The sequence below is a fragment of the Cetorhinus maximus genome, chromosome 4 (assembly GCF_964194155.1).
Source record: "Cetorhinus maximus chromosome 4, sCetMax3.hap1.1, whole genome shotgun sequence".
Classification (NCBI taxonomy): domain Eukaryota; kingdom Metazoa; phylum Chordata; class Chondrichthyes; order Lamniformes; family Cetorhinidae; genus Cetorhinus; species Cetorhinus maximus.
Genome location: NC_135882.1, coordinates 130,720,744 through 130,738,919, shown reverse-complemented (window position 1 = coordinate 130,738,919; position 18,176 = coordinate 130,720,744).

Below are 18,176 nucleotides of genomic sequence, written 5' to 3'. Positions count from 1 at the left end.
GGAGAAGATCAATGCCTGGCATTTCTCTGCCTCTTATTAGCCCAAGCTTGAATGTAGTCCAGGGCAGAATTTTTAGGTCGGCATGCGGGCGTGTGCCTGACCTTATCGCGCGAGATGATGTCAGGCGAGTGTCCTGACGTCAGCCCGTGCTCACGCAATATTTTGGTCGGCGGACGCGCGCAAATGCTGGAAGCGCGCCCGCTGACAATGAAAAGGCCAATTAGTGTAATTAAGGTTGCGATTGTCTCCGATTTTTCGTGGTCTGTCCAACCTTACAATGGGTGAATTGGCCGGGTGGATTTGCATTTTTCATGAAACCTCATCCAAGGGCGGAATGAGGTTTCTGTTATTAAATCTAAAAAAATCTATGGACAGCATTTTATCATGTATCTGTTCAGTTGACTGATTGTGATGCGTGGACATTTTTTTCCTGATTTTATAAAACTTTATTTATTGGTTTTAAAGTCTCCAGCTCCCTGAGGCAGCTCTCTGCCTTCATGGAGCTTTCATTCAGCGCTGGCCCATGCCCATTAATCGGCCAGCCAGTGTGAAATCACGGTAGGGGCCCAAATGTGGTCGGCGGTTCGTTCCCTGGCTGATCCCAGGCCCGCCAATCGTGCCTGCCGACCTAAAAATCCTGCCTCAGGTCTTGCTGTATGTGGATGTGGACTGTTTCAGTATCTGAGGAGTTACAGGTGGTGCTGAACATTGGTGCAATCATCAGCAAACATCCCCACTTCTGACCATATGTTGGAGAGACGATTATTGATGAAGCATCCTGAAGATGGTTGGGCCTATGACACTACCTTGAGGAAGTCCTGCATCAATGTCCTAAGGGAATTGTTCAGTTCTGTCCTAATAGCGATAGTCTCTCAATCCTGGTACCATGCTTATAAATCATTTTTTCACTTTCCCTCGTGTTTCTATGTCCTTTTTATAGTATGAATCATTATCCATGTCGACTCGTTATGTTGCCCCTTCAAAGAATTCTATCAGATTAGTTAAGCATAACAGCGTTTTGGAATCCACACTGACATTTTTTTGGTTATATTTTCTGCCTCTAGACTCTCTACTATCACTGTTCTTTGGTGTAGATTCCAGTATCTGATTGGTCTAGAGCTCCCGGTATTTGTTCTGTCTCCCTTTTTGTACATAGGAGCAACAGCAGCTGTCCACTGGCACTCTAACACTATCCCCTCTTCTATTGAACTTGTAAATCTTTCGCTATCTCCTCCCTACTTTTCTTGGGTACGTGTGGGTGCTTACCATCCAGAACTTGGGTCTTACCCTCTTTTCATTTTGCTAGGTTATCAATCATTTTCTCCATTACAATCCCAAATTGAATTAATATTAATTTTAAATTCATCCTCGAGTGAAGTTTCTGTTTTGTAATCTTCTTTCATAAAAAATGAGGCAAAGTAGATTTTCAGTCCTTCTGCCACTTCCCAGTCACTGTTTTGTATTTCTTGCTCATTTTTTGGCAGCCCTATCCCAACTTTAAATTTTCTTTAGCTATTTATGTTTCTATGGAGGATTTTATTATTTGTTTCTATATTCCTTGATAATTTTATTTTGTAATTTCTCTTTATTTTGTTGATGGTTTATTTTAATAACTTCTGTTTGTCCTCCTGTCATTTAGTATCTATGTACTTGTTAGTATTCATTACTCTTTGAATGACCTCCTACCACATACTATTGTTTGAGAACTGTAACTAAATCATCTGCTGTTCAAGTATTTTAACCTAAAAAGAAAGAAGTTGCATTTAAATAGTGTCTCTAAGACATTCCAAAACACTTTACAGAAAATTAAGTACCTATGAATTGTAACCACTGTTGTAATGTAGGGAATCGCAGCAGCCAATTTGTATGCAGCAAGGTCCCTCAAACAACAATGAGATCAGTGACCAGAAAAACTGTTTTTGCAATGTTAGTTGAGGGTTAAATATTTGTCACAAGGAGAACTCACTTACGCTTCATCGGAAAATATTGTGGGATCTTTTACGTCCACCTGAGCAGTCAGATGGAATCTTAGTTTATCTGGAAGGTGGCACCAACAACAGAGCTAAACTTCAGTACTGCACTGAACTGTCAACTTAAGTTTTGTGCTCCCACCTCCAGAGTGGCGCTCAAGTCCACAACCTTTGACATTAGGTCAGAGTGCTACCACTAAGCCAAGCTGACACCCAGCATTGTGTAACTCCCCAATACTGAATCCCATAAAAGGTGCTTCATATGCCACAATCAGCTCTTTCCTTTTTACATTTTTCCCTTTACAATAATTACAGAAACAGTGCCATTCATGACATGGTTTCTCAGTCTGGTTAATTTACCACCTCCTCTTTTCTTGGGCGCACTGATTCCTTAGTAGGTACAATTCCACACACCGGAGTGCCCATTCCTCATGTGTAATCCAGGACAGTGAATGTTGATGGGCTATTTGACTGTAGGGTTGGAGAGGTGGTTTCACAATCAATGCTCAGCTTTCCTCACCTGCTGTTAATACACTTTCAGCCAGGGTAGCTGGATAGTAACCAGGATTAAGCACCCAGAACCAGTTCCTTCTTCCTAATTCAAGGAACCATCCCTACCATCAGCTCAGCTAAAATCAGCTAACTCAGCACAAGTCAATGTTAAACCTGGAACTTTCTTTGTGTGTAACTATGCTTTCCTCCTGCCTTACCAACTGACTGTAAAGTTTCTTTTACTTCTTTCAATACCTTGATATCAAGATGCTTGTTAAACAATGATAGCTTATTATCTTTAATACATTGTGAAGCATTGCTTAACTACTGGGTTAAAGATTGCTTTCTATTTTTTTTAACTTAAATTTCCAAAAAACACTATTTGAGTAGCAATCTGTCTGGTTATGCAGGTATATTTGGCCAATGTAAATAAATGCAAACTGAGGAATCTAGATAGCAAAAGATGAAGGTCTGTATAAATGGAGAATGAAGCACTTACTATGAGGAAGATAATTTCATTTTAAGCACAAGAAATGGTTCCCTGCTGTCTGGGTGACTAAGTGCACAGTGTAGTGCTGAACCATGAGAACAAGGAGATCCAGCATTCAATTGCTGGGTTGTCGTGAGCTAGCTGCGTTTAGCCAGATAGCATGGTGGGGAAGCTATAATGAGTCACACAGCCTTTAGACTGGCTGGATAAGAAGTCAGCCAGGGCTTCTGCTCTTGATTGTCATGCATTGACTCCCACTGGATGTGTGTATGTTTGGATGTTGAACAAACAGCATGATCAAGCTCTGCTATGATAGGCCCCAGAGTCGAATCACCTGGCAACAATCACTCAATGTATACGCTCATACATGGAAATAAACACTTAGGTGAAGTATCAGACAGTGATGGATCCATATGCAGCATGCCACCACCGAGAGTAAGGGGATAAAGTTAGATGTATAATTATAGGAGGAAAAAGATCAAAAAGAAGAGCAACAGATTTGATTCTTTCCAACCGTTACATTTATAATCTCAGTTATGCTGCAGTGGGGAGGAAAAATTAGAGGGAGGAAAGAGTCGTCGTCATTCCCAGACTTGCTAAGTGCTTCCAGCACCTCTTGTAGAGCAGTGTTGGTAGGGGGTCTATCTCGACAGCTGTGGCTGGTATATGATCCATGCCAATATCCAGGATTTGTGCGGGGTGGGGTGGGGGGGGGGGGGTGGAAACAGCCCTAAATATTATTATTCATAGACCATGATTTCTTATGTTATATATTTTTAAGACAAGAAAGGAGCTGTTTGTTTTAAGTTCAATGTAAACTTACACCTGCCTGGGTAAAGCGTACCGCATTCTTTGCAGCCAATCCAGTCAGTAATGTTTGGTTCAATGCAAAATGCCGAATATTAGCTTACATAGTGGCCCTTTTAAAGTGGCCTTGACACATGCCTAGTGATACTTACCGTAAGTTAAGAAAGAACTTGCATTTATATAGCTACTTTCAAAGATGGGCCGGCAAAACTAACAAAACAATGGGCTGCCCTTATAAAGGAAATGGTTCAGGTACAGTTGAGGTCTATTCCCATTAGGGAGAAAGATAAAGCAAACAAAGCCAGAGTTCCCTGGATAACAAAAGAGAGAGTAGGATAAAGCAGAAGAAAGCATACATATTACACATGAAAGGGTTGACAATACAAGTGAGACCAGACTGAAAGTTCAGAGGGGAAGTGAGGAACGTAATAAGAGAAGCAAAGAGGAAGTATGAGAAGACCCTGGCAGCTAACATAAAAATGAATCCATAAGTCTTCCATGGGCAAATAAATTATAAAAGGGTGGTAATAGAAGGAGTGGGGCCAATTGGGGACCCAAAAGGGGATTTGTGCATGGAAGCAGGGATATGGTTGAGGTACCACGTGAAAACTTTGCACCTGCCTTTAGCATGGAAGAAGATGCTTCCAAAATCTTAGTGAAAATAATAGCTGGATGGGCTAAAAATTGATAAAGAGTAGCTATTAGAAAGACTGCTGTACTTAAAGTTGATAAAACACCAGGACCTGATGAGATGCATCTAAGGATACTGAGGGAAGCAAGGGTAGAAATTACAGAAGAACTGGCAATAATATTCCTATCCTTCTTAGATACTGGACTGGTGCCAAAGGACTGGAGAATTGCAAACAATACACCCTTGTTCAAAAGCGGTGTAAGGATAAACCCTGCAATTACAGGCCAGTCAGTTTAACTTCATTGGTGGGAAAACTTTTAGAAACAATAACCTGGGACAAAATTAACAGTCACTTGGGCAAACATTTGGGATCAATTAAGGAAAGCCAGCATGGATTTGTTAAAAGCAAATCGTGTTTTCCTAACTTGACTGAGATTTTTTTACTGAGGTAACAGAGGGGGTTGATGAATGCAAAGAGGCTGATGTGGCGTACATGATATTCCAAGTGGCATTTGATAAAGCTCCATATAACAAGCTTGTGAGCAAAGTTGGACCTCATGGAATAAAAAGGACCATGGCAGTTTGGATACGAATTTTTGAGTGACAGAAAGCAGAGAATATTGGTGAATGATTGTGTTTTGGACTGTAGTAAAGACAGTGTGGTTCCCCAGGGATCAGTAGTAGCAGCCCTGCTTTTCTTGATCAATTTGCCTAGACTCAGAACTACAGGGGAAAATTTCAAAATTTGAGGATGACACAAAACCTGGAAGTATTGTGAACTGTGAGAAGGACAGTGATAAACTTCAAGAGGACATAGGCAGGGAGAATGGGCGGGCACAAGGCAGATGTAATTTAATGCACAGCAATGAAAGTTATGCATTTTGCTAAGAAGAATGGGCAGAGGCAATATAAAACAAAGGGTGCAATTCTAAAAGGGGTGCAGGAACAGAGGGGTGTAGATGTTAATGTGCACCAATTGTTGCCGTTTTAAAGCGGTAAGACAGGTTGCAAAAATTGATAAAAAGGCACAAAGGATCCTGGGCTTTATAAGCAGAGGCAAAGGGCAGAATTTAATTCAGTCACAGGAACGGGCTGGGAGAAGGGGAGGGTCGTAGAATCGGAAGAGAAAGTGTGGTGGGGAAGGGTGTGGGCTGGAGTACCCATCACCTCCTTACTGACCCCCTGCAATTCAGTCAGAGGCTGAGAAAGTGCAGGACAGCCCTCCCACCCACAGCCCAATTGGGTTCCCTACTTCTGACCATATGACAAAGGGAAGGTCATTGATGGAGTAACAAAGAGGATTGGGCCGAGGACACTACTCTGAGGAACTCCTGCAGGAGTCCCTAGGACTGAGATGATTGACCTCCAACAATCACAGCCATCTTCCTTGTGCTAGGCATGACTCCAGTCAGTGGAGAGCTTTTGCCCTCATCCCCATTGGCTTTGGTTTTGCTAGGGCTGCTTGATGCTACACTCGGTCAAATGCTGCTTTGAGGTCAAGGGCAGTCACTCTCACCTCACCTCTTGAGTTCAGCTCTTTTCTTCATGTTTCGACATGTCTATAATGAGGTCAGGCCCTAGTGGAACTCAAACTGAGCATCAGTAATCCAGTTATTGTCGCTTTATTTATTGTCAGTAAGTGTCGCTTGATAGCACTGTTGATGACCCCTTCCATCACTTTACTGCTAATCGTGAGTAGACTGATGGGGTGGTAATTGGCCGGGTTGGATCTGCCCTGCTTTTTGTGGACAGCACAGACCCAGGCAATTTTGCACATTGCCGGGTAGATGTCAGTTTTTAGCTGTACTGGAGCATATTGGCTAGAGGCATGGTTAGTTTTGGAGCACAAGTGTTCAGCACTATTGCTGGAATATTGTCAGGCCCCATAGCTTTTTCAGTATCCAGTGCCTTTAACCATTTCTTGATATCACATGGAATGAATCGAATTGGCTGGAGACTGGCTTCTGTGATGCTGGGGACCTCAAGGGGAGACTTAGGTGGATCATCCACTCGGCACTTCTGGCTGAAGATAGTTGGAAAGGCTTCAGCTTTGTCTTAGGCCTTCGTTTAATATCTTATCAGACAAAATGCACACCTGGCTTGCTCCCTGTTGCACTTCAATTTCAGCTACGTGTCTATGCTCGAGTCCCTGGCTGGTCTTACAGCTTTGCATGATTTAGTCCATTCATGCTCTGATTTTAAAAATTCACTTTTGTGAGACAGAGAAAGTGGAGTGTGTTTTCTGTTTCTTTTCAGTCTGCATGCCCAGTAACATCTGCCTGATGAAATTTGTAACTTATTTTAGATAGTCTCAGGGTCGATAGAAAAGAGATGAAAATTCTTAGGTCCAAGTAGAATTAATAAATGATCTTTGGCAACTGTTTTGAATGTTGGCCCTCGATTACTCTCCCTCATACCATCCTTGAGGTCAAGCAGAAATCTGCTGCCATGTTCTTATTCACACCAAGTCCAGTTCACCTATCAGCCCTGTAATTACTAACCTACACAGGCTCCCAGTTAAGCATTGCCTCAATTTTAGAATTCTCATCCTTTTCAAATCCCTTGCCCAAGGAAAGGATATACTTGCTATAGAGGGAGTGCAATGAACGTTCACCAGACTGATTCCTAGGATGGTGAGGTTGTCCTATGAGGAGAGATGGAGGAGACTGGGCCTGTACTCTCTGGAGTTTAGAAGAATGAGAGGTGATCTCATTGAAGCATACAAAATTCTTACAGGGTTCGACAGGGTAGATGCAGGAAGGATGCTTCCCCTGGCTGGGGTAGGGTGGGCTGCGGTCTAGAACCAAGGGACACAATCTCAGAATAAGAAGTAGACCATTTAGAACTGGGATGAGGGCAAATTTCTTCACTCAGATGGTGATGAACCTTTGCAATTCTCTACCCCAGAGGGCTTTGGAGGCTCAGTCATTGAGTATATTCAAGTCAATAGATTGCTAGGTATTAAAGTTATCAATGAATTTGGGGATAGTGCAGGAAAATGACATTGAAATAGATCAGCCATCATCTAGTTGAATGATGGAGCAGGCTTATGGGTCCAAATGGCCTACTCCTGCTCCTATTTCCTATGTTCCAAGTATGTTCCAATGCATGGTCTCATCCTTCCCTGTCTCTGTAATCTCCTCCAACCCCTTTGAGATATCTGTGTTCTTCTAATTCTGACTTCATGAGTATCCCTGAATTTAATCACTGTACCATTGTTAGCCATGTCTTCAACATTCAGGGCCTAAGCTCTCTCCATACACCTCTCTGCCTAATCTACCTCACTTTCTTCCTTAAAGACTACACTTAAAACCTACCTCTTTGACCAAACCCTTGGTCATTTTGTTACGAATGCTAGACTTTAAAAGATGGTTATGTTTCAAAATGCTTCCTTTATCTGAAGGGGAAACAGATCATTCTGGAAAGGGGGATGGTGAGATCACACCAGCCAGTCCTTCACCTCCATTTGGGTCCTCAACTCTAGGCAAGATAGGTGGAGGGACATGTAGTATTGAGGAGGCGGGGAGGCTGCAGAAGGATTTGGACAGGTTAGGAGAATGGGAAAGAAGTGGCAGATGGGATACAACGTAGGGAAGTGTGAGGTCATGCACTTTGGTAGGAAGAATAGAGGCATAGACTATTTTCTAAATGGGGAGAGAATTCAGAAATCTGGAGTGCAAAGGGACTTGGGAGTCCTAGTCCAGGATTCTCTTTAGGTTAACTTGCAGGTTGAGTTGGTAGTTAGGAAGGCAAATGCAATGTTGGCATTTATTTCGAGAGGACTAGAATATAAAAGCAGGGATGTGCTGCTGAGGCTTTATAAGACTCAGGTCAGACCACATTTAGAATATTGTGAGCAATTTTGGGCCCCGTATCTCAGGAAGGATGTTCTGGCCCTGGAGAGGGTCCAGAGGAGGTTCATGAGAATGATCCCAGGAATGAAAGGCTTAACATATGAGGAACGTTTGAGGACTCTGGGTCTATACTCAATGGAGATTAGAAGGATGAGGGGGGATCTGATTGAAACTTACAGAATACTAAAAGGCCTGGATAGAGTGGATGTGGGGAAGATGATTCCATTAGTAGGAGAGACTAGGACCCGAGGGCATAGCCTCAGAGTAAAGGGAAGACCTTTTAAAACAGAGATGAGGAAAAACTTCTTTAGCCAGAGAGTGGTGAATCTATGGAATTCATTGCCACAGAAGGCTGTGGAGGCCAGGTCATTGAGTGTATTTAAGACGGAGATAGATAGGTTCTTGATTGGTAAGGGGATCAAAGATTACAGGGAGAAGGTGGGAGAATGGGGTTGAGAAACTTATCAGCCATGATTGAATGGTGGAGCAGACTCGATGGGCCGAATGTCCTAATTTCTGCTCCAATGCCTTATGGTCTTATGGTCTTATGGACACCTTCTCCATTGAAGAGATGGAAATAAGCAGCCTGGAATATCCATCACAGCACTTACCCACACCCTGCACCAGTGCAGAGGCACACACTTCGGTGGGACCTAGATCTAGAGCAGGTTCAGGTTCACAATCTGCTGGTCACTGCATGGACACATGTCCGCAGCAGGAGGAGGCAGGTTCAGCTGAGCTCCCCGGCACTCAGAGGATGGCTGGGGAAGAGGCATCTGTGAGATTCGAGTCAAATGACAAGCCTCTGGATTCAGCCTTCCAACTCATCGCAGAGAGTCAGCAGAAGGTGGGGGAACATCACACAGAGCTGCTGGAAGCACTCAACAGAGTGGCACAAGAGTCAGAGGAGCACATTCACCTGCTCTCTGATGAAGTGGTGCCCACATGTGTGCATATGGAGCTCTCCATGGGAAGGGTGGCAGGCACCATGGAGACCCTGATCCAGTAGAATGTGGAGATGCGCGCAGACCTGCACTCCATCATGGTAGCCATGGGTGAGTTCCTGAGTGGCAATGCAAGAGGGAAATGGGGCACCTCAATGTCCCTCCAGGTGCTCCTTCCCTCAAGGAGTCAGGCTGGGGTACTCGGACACCCGAAGGGAGGAGCAGCAGCAGCTGGACACCCCTGGGTTATCCACTCAGCAATCTCAGAGGCTGTCCTTTCCCTCTGAGTCCCCTTTGCCTGTAACCCCCTCAACTTCGCCCTCTGTCACCGTAGATGGAGCAGCTGGCCCACAGGAGGACAGCGAAGGCAAGCCGGGGCCCTCAAAGCCTCGACTCTTCAGAGGACCCATGCCGATGTCATCAGAGGCAACAGGACCAACCATTGCACAGGCGGTCTCCACCACTCATGTGGATCTCAGGGCAGCACTTAGAGGTGTTAGGCCTAGAAAAGTTAAGAATTTCTGATCACAATTGCTTGCACGGGTGAACACATTTTGTCACTTTATAATCTGAAAATGTGTTCAGTTTCACTGAATAATACGTAATGGTGTCTTTCAGCTTCATTTACAGGCTTCACGAGTCCTCACCCTGCACCTTCCCCACCCCCCACCACTAGCAGTTCAGGTGCACGCAGCCAGCCCACAAGTGATTCTGGAGGGAGAAGCGTGTGTGTGGCAGGGCCGTTTGGAGCCTCATACAAGCGCTCTCCCACACACGGGGAGCCTTCCTCCATCACACCACATCTCAATGTCCTGAGCATTTTCAATGCTGCCTGCTGGGGTCTCTTTCAGTTGTCCATCTGAGCCGACCTGTATCTCCGCCCACCCACTGATCGCACTCCCATTCAGCACCTGTGCCCGTCCAACATGAGGCTCCGCTCACTTTCAAATTTAGAAGCATGGTACTGGTGAAGTTTGTCCTCAGCTCACCCACCCTTTCCTCTCCTCCAATCACCTGTGTCCTTTCCCCCATTAGTGCCGAACCCCCTGGCATCACCTTCCACCTCCTCACCCTCACCTACCAACCAGAACCCTTGTCATTCCAGGATGTCCAGGTGAATGTGCATGTTCCCCGCCTTCCTGAGAATCCCACCCCCATCCACATTGACCTCCTGACCTCCTCCTTCCCACCCCCAGAGTCTGTGTCTGCCTCTGAGTCTCCACTAACCACCCTCGCTGTGCCTTGAACCCCTACCATCACACCCTCAGCCTCCCACCCTAATGGCTCACTCTGCCCTCACTTATTCTCACCATTCCCTCCTACCACATCCACCCTCATTTCGCTTCCTATGAGGCAGCCTTCGATTCCACAGACCCCTCCCTTGCACGTTCACCTGGTCATCCCCCCCTTACTCCTTCCTCCACCCTTACTCCTTCCTCCCCCCACCCACCCCCGGCCTCCTGCTCCCCTGTGAACCCTTCCTCCACCCGGACTCCTTCCTTCCCCTGGACTCCTTCCTCCCTCCAAACTCCTTCCCCTTACAGCTACTTCCATAGTTGTCGTATTCTCCCCCATAACACCCTCCTCTCCCGTACTCCCTCCCCCCTTCCCAACCTCACCCCTCCCCCCGCCCCCATCCCGGCACACCTTCCTCTCCCAGTAAAACCTACACCTTCCTCTCCACCCCTTCGACAATCATCCATGGCAGACCATGGTCAAGACACTGAAGTCCCGAAGCAGACAATCAATGGCGATCTTCCATCTTTCATGAGCTGCTTCGCAATGGAGCCATGTCCATGAGAATCCATCCAGCATACAGTGCACATTCATCCAGGATCCCATTGCCATTGAGCTCCAACATCTTCTGCCCCTCGGATGTCCGCGATGTGAGTAAGGACCTGACAGTAAGTTCCGACTTCTGCACGTCACACTTGTCAAGCCGTGTTCTGCACCGGTATGTTTTCCCGTCGATGTGGGTGGTAAATTTGATGTGGGGGAATGTTCCACCGAGCGGGGCTTTTAATGATTTGCAGATGTATTAACATGAAGTTCCTGATGTGCGGTGGCGGGAAACGTGACCCGCCATTGACGGGCAGAGCGAACGATTGGCTTCATGGCAGCGTGAAACCAATTTTTGGGCTTCCTGCCATATTGTCTGCTCACTCCCGCCATGACACCCGATGCCAACTGGCATGGAAAATTCCACCCAAGGAGTCTAAGAAACATAAGGGTTCAAATCACTTTGGTCAATAACACCAACTTATATTATACTGTACTCCTCAAACACATTTCAAGTTTTAGGATAGAGATACATTGGTCGCTGAGCATGGAAAGGGAGAGGGGGATATCAAGGTTAGCATAGGGAGCTGTTGGTACTGTTGAACTGAAGGGATCTGAGGAAGTTTTGTGACATCATTTGACCTGGGAGTAGTGACATTAATTAAAATTTATAATTACTTTACAATATGTTTAGAGAATCTGTAATTGCTTTTAGAGATGTCTAAAAAGTGCTTTTAAGAGTCTGTATCAATTGTAAAGGGATCAATTATAATTTTTGGATAATAAGAAACACTGGTCCATATGTGACCTGGCGATACTTGATCTGGAAGTAGTACCAACAGGAAGGAAATTAAAATACGGAGGCCGTGTGTTAGGCAGATAAGAACAGAGAGACCAAGAGAAAAGCTGTGAATTGAGAAGATTCTGGAAAGAAGTGCACCACATAAGGAAGAACCCTGTTTACATGGAAGCTGCTGCCTGAAGAGAATCAGCAAAGTCCTTGAAGGAAAGGAACTTGAATTCTGCTTGGAAGAACTGTGTGACTGAAAGTGGAAATCTGATTGGAAGAATTGTGCAGCTGGAACTGGAACCATATAGGTATTTGGGTTGCCTATAAGATTTGTGAGATAGACTTTACAGTGTCTGCTATTCCATATGTAATTTATAGTTTGTACCAACTGTGATTTGTCTGTTTATTTATGTTCAATTTACATTGGATTCTGATTTGTGTTAAAGTGAAAATTACAAAAAGGAAATCCTGTTTGGTAAATTTCTTCATTTGGAGGTTGTTCGGTAAATTTGGTTCTTTTGGTTTATGGATTCCTACAGGGATTATAACAGTTTCTGAAAGAAGACAGGTGGCAAGACAGAAGGAACAAATTTAGAGTTGTATCCTTCCTGGGTTGTCCTGGAGTCTCCCGGTATTAAAGGTTAATCCCCTGGACAATCCCCTGGCATTAGTGGATGGGTTTTGAGTGAGTTAGATTCTCACCCAATATTATAGCTTCATACAGCACAGAAGGTGCATTTTCTTTGGTCTCACTCCAGCCAAACTCACAATAAAGAAGAGGGCCACAGTGCATCCAGGATACAATATGCCTTGTCCTCCAGTGAAGCCACAAAACATGTAGAGAAGTTTCTCGAACACAGGTTATTCTGGGTATTGTAGTCAGCATTATTGACATCCCAGGTGACTGATGGCAGGAAAATGGGAACAGGGCAGTTGGAGGCAGGAGGTCATGTGATGTAACATGAGAGCTGGCAACCCTAAAATAGGTAGAGAATTTTCTAGGTCAACAAATGGTGGTTGAACGACTGTTGACTAATCATGGAGCAGAGACCACAAGGAGGAAGGAGCATAAAGATTTGCAGCCAATTTGAACAATACTCAGAAGATTTGTGGTCTGGAATGCACTGCCTGAGAGTATGATGACAGCAGGTTCAATTAAGGCATTCAAAAGGGAATTAGACTGTTATCTGAACAGGAAGAATGTGCAGGGTTACAGGGAGGAGGCGGGGGCATGGCACTCAGTTAATTGCTCATTCGGAGAGCTGGTGCAGACACAATGGGCTGAATGGCCTCCTTCAGTGCTGTAATGATTCTGTGATTCAGTGACTGTCTGCAGCATATCAGAAGCAAAGCTTCCTTCTCTGCTGATGTATCTATAGATCAATTCCGCTTCTGACCATTAGGTGGCTCCATTTACAGATCAGTATTTATTTCTTGGTGGAAACAGCATTTCTTTAAAATTAAACTCAAAATTTAAATTAAGTCCAAATTGCATGTTAGAACTTTATTTTTATCTATCTTTCAAGTTAATTGTAAGATGGATTTTGGGTTTGGAGAAGGTCTTGCCTTTCTGGTTTGCCAGTTTAGTTTTCTGAACCAGCCCTTCTTACACTGGCTGCAATCTTTCAGACATTTTGATAATATTCTTTCTGATGCTTCTCAAAAACTGTCTACTTGGTTCATCACTTTGTTGCAGAACAATTGTCAGTTTTACTCTGGTACTTGCATTCTCGCTGCATGTCCTGGTAGGAATGACATTAAAGGATGAGATTCCTGTTCACCGTTTGCTTTCATTTGTTTGCTTGGCCTGTTGCGAAAGCCTTTTGATGATTCTTTTGGTTTTGCACAGTTGTTCAGTGATGGAAGTGCTGCTTTCATTCTGTGGTCAATCAATAATTTTTCTGGCAACCCTACACTATAGATTTCAACTTTTGTAATGACTGGTCATTCCCAGTTTCAGTTATCATTTCCTAGTTCCTAGGTGATGCCTGGGACTCCTTATAATTGATCTAGGTGACATGGATTCAGAAATTCAATGGAAAGTAGTCAAATCTACTGATGATACAGCCAAAGAGGGGCATTGAAATCAGAAGAGGGAGCTCAGAAATTGCTGAATGAGTTGGACAATGTATTTAAGTGTGCAGAACAAGGGCCGTTGGAATTCAGTGCAGCCAAGTGTACAGTATTCCATATAGAAAGAAATAAATAGATGCATATCCATGAATGGCATTTCAGCACTTGAGGTTTAGTCACCATCATGCTAATTAAATCAATGCCACTCCATAGATGGGAATTCCTTGCTGCAGGCTCTGCTCAGCCACCAGAACTTCAGCAGACATATGGCAGAAACCCTGTTTAAATGTGTACACAGGGATTCACTACACTCCTACTGATTTTACATTGCCAAGGTAATTTCCAACCTATTCTTTATCAAGTAGAATTCCGAGTAATGCAAAGGTACTGTTTTGTTCCTTTTTTTTTAACCCTTGTTTGAATTCTTCCACCTTTCTTCCATCAGCATTGATTTATCCTTTTATTGGATTATATCATTCATTTCTTGTACTTTGCACTTCCACTTGTCCTATTCAACTTTAAATTATTCTGTCATCCAGTGTGAAATATTTCCTGTCCATTGTTTGTGCTGCTTATAATTCTTTGCGCAAATCAGGATGTCATTTAAGATAACCTCTAGATGTCATCCACATATTAGAATCATAGAGCATGATTTTAAGTGGATGGTTTTTGAGTACATTAAAATCTCACCCAGTGTTATAGCATCAAATAGAACAGAAGGAGGCTTATTCAGCTCATTGTGCCTTGATTTGTAAGAACCATCCAATTAGTCCCACTATTTTGCTCTTTCTCCATGGCCCTGCAATTTTTTCCCTTTCTTGAGGTTGGGAATCGTTTCGGAAGTGCTTCTGCCTTGTTACCATAGCTTTGCTCTGGGCCCGTTTCTCTTGTTAAAAGAGGTTTCTGCTGCACTCTCCCTGAAGTTATTATTGTGGTGGGGGAAAAGCACCCATGTGTTGGAACATTTCTGGAACTAAGGTAAGCTGAAAAAGTAGTCAGATGCTCAAGGGCTGGAGGGTTTGTGCAGGGATGCATGGCAGCTAAAGATTGCAAGGTAAAGTGCGATAATATGGAAAGAATATAAGAAATAGGAGCAGGTATATGCCATGTGGTCCCTCAAGCCTGCTCCGCCATTCAGTAAGGTCATGGCTGATCTTCTACTTCAACTCTACTTTCCCACCGACTCCCCATGTTCTTTGATTCCCTTAGGGTTCAAAAAATTATTGATCTCCATCTTGAATATTCTTAATGACTGAGAATCTACGTTCCAAAGATTCACAACACCTCTGAGTGAAGACATTTCTCCTCATCACAGTCACTTGTCCTGGGTTTGTCTGAAGTTACTCTTATAAGGCCTTTGAAACAGCGGATAAAGGAATTTCGTAAAATATGCTTAGCAATGGGTGAGTTGTGCCAGGCATCTTCAACATAGGGTCCAGCTACATGAAAATATTATTCTTTTCTGTGCCGTTCTATAGCAGTATAAAGAGTTTCTGGCTGATAACTTGTTTTTTGATATATTTTCTTGCTCCAAAACAACAGACATTAGAGGACACTTTTTGAAATTAAAGATGTTTTAAAAATGTAAGTCGTTGTTGTTATCTTGAAGGACTAACTGGCTTTGAATCTGAAGTACAATATGTCAAAAGTTTAACCAGATTCCCCTTCAACTCCCAGTAAATCATATGATTATCTTGGGGCCCAGGTTTTTGCTCTGAGGTCGAGTGCACAAAGTTGGAACATTTCGTGGCCCCACCAAACCGACCCAGGATAAAGAGGCCCGGAAGGACGGATTTCCATTCTGGAGGTGGGTTGGGTGGGGGGGTGTTGGGGGGAAAGGGCGTGTGGATGGGTTGCATCAGAAGTGGAGCCTTCTGTCCCTGGAATGAGTACGGAGGCAGCCAGGTGCAGAGGCGGGTAGGCGGAAGTTATTGCAAAAATGAACAGAACAAAAAAGCTGCCCTCCAACCCTCAACCCTTACACCCCACACAATCCCCATGCCCATTCCATGCCAACTCAAGCCACCTCATGCCCCCACCCACCCCCTATGGTCCTTCATACCCCCAATGCCACCCTATGCCCCTCTACCAACTCCTTATGGCCCCTTGTACTCCCAGGACCACCCTATGGCCCTCTACCTACCCTATTCCTCCTCACACCCCTATGCCAATCCATGCCCCCTCATCCCTGTGGCCCTTTACAGCCCCTATCTATGCCAACTTAGTGCTAACTCATGCTAACCCATGCCCCCCACCCACAACACTTTGCCCTTACCCCCTCCAACTCACCTCCTATCCACCATAGGCAAACTTCCGGAGTCATGCTGACAAAGAATATTATTGATTGATGACATCGCTATTTAAAGAAAACACCCTCATTGATAAAAACAAACCCATTCAATATATTGAAATTCCTTCAGCTAATCTCTTGTGAAAGCAAATTCTATAGCCGCTTTGATCAGTCAATCAAACTGGCACTTAACAGGCACCCACCCCACTGCGAAAATGTTACATTGTGGAATCAGTCATGCAGCACAAGTCCTACAATGACAACCCTCAGGCTTATGTCAACAGATGGAAGAATCATCAAGCGCTGATTTCCTTTTTTTAATTCCACACTTTTTTCTTAAATTTAAAGTCCATCAGAGTTAAATCCCTTGATAGCTTTGACCATTCCAATGAGCTTTGACAGTTCTTTGACAGCTTTGGCAGTTTTTTTGACAGATTGACAGTTCCAATGAGTTTATGCACTTTTTACACACAATCATGTCTAATTTTAACAATCCCAAAGGGAATCTCACCTACCCCCCAAGGGTGGCCTACATCTCCCAAAGGATGCCTTACTTCTCCCAAAGGTGTCCCAGGACCATGTCTAAAGGGGTACCTTGCCTTTTTAAAATGGTACCCTGGCTATCCAAATTAATCCATATGATTCAGACCTGCTCCTACCAGGTCTAATCTGCACACATCGGGTTTTGAACATTTACCTCACATGTGGATGGAGGCAGCTGGCTCCTTGAACCACATCGCATGACGTAAAACCTGCCCCCATTCCCCGCGCCACTGTAAAAATAGCAGAAGCCAGTTTCGGGGGCAGGACTTCTGGATTCGGGCCTCTGCTGGCATTTTCGCAGACGGAAAGCCTTTCCATCTGCACGAAAGTTCAGGCCTTGGTTTTTGGATTTGATTTATTGTTCTTTGGGAGTGCCCTTCAACCAGTGAAGAAAACATCTATTTGAAATATTCGGGAATGAGAGGTGCTGAAATGTAATATTGTTGTGCTTGTTTTACAGGTGTAGAAAAGTTGGAATGAAGGTGAATTCAGCAGAGTAATGGCCCACATTTGATTTATACATGTGTTTTGAATTACCACTTAATCTGCCAGGATTTTTTTCAGGCAGCCTTGGCATCTGCCTAAATTGAGCGCAGGCTTCATTTCAATATTTTACAGTATTTGGATTTCTTACCGGAATGGAACTTCCTTGCTATAGTTTGTGATGGTTGAAAATAGTGGTCGGGTGGGAGTGGGTTTGATGGGAGTAGAGGAACGAAAGAGGGAAGGCGAAGGGGAAAAGACAAGAGGATAGAAGCTGGGAATGTGCTTTGTGGGTGAGGGGGGTGAGAATACCAGCATTATTAGGGGGGAAGGTTGAATGGAAGATACGGTTCCAACGATCGCTGAAAGGGAAAAACAGTGCCAGCATTAACTTGGGATCTAAACCGAGTGCCAGTACTAACTTGGATTGGAAAAGAGTACAAGCATTAACTAGGGATCAGAAAAGAGTGCCAACATTAAATAGCAAAAGGGGGAAAAGTGTCAACTCAAATTGCAGAAGGAAGAAGAGTCCCAGTGTATACTTGGCAGCAAGAGAAGAGTACCAATATGAATTGGCAAGGCTAGAGCAAATCTTTTACCTCTGAAAAGGCAGGAGTTGGATTTTCATAGTGAACTGAATTTTGTCATGGAGGCAGAGGCAGATATGGAGGTGGGCATGCAGGCAATTTCATTCTACTGGCCAGCATACCAGCATTCAGGTCTGTCACCATGTCCCCGGCACTGGCCTATATTCAGGGAGGCAGCTTCTGGGGAGTAGTGCCAATGGCAAGTAGCCACCTAAGCCAATTAAAGTGCCAAATGAGGTCACTCTTCACAAACTTCTGGCAGCACAGAAGGAGGCCACTCAGCCCATCATACTTGTGCCAGCTCTTTGAAAGAGTTTTCCAATTAGTCCCACTGCTGTTTTTACACAAAATGCAAGTTGTTTTTTCCTTTTCATGCCTTAACCTTTTCCAGTTTGAAAGTTATTATTGAATCTGCTTCCATCATCCTTTCAGGCAGAACATTG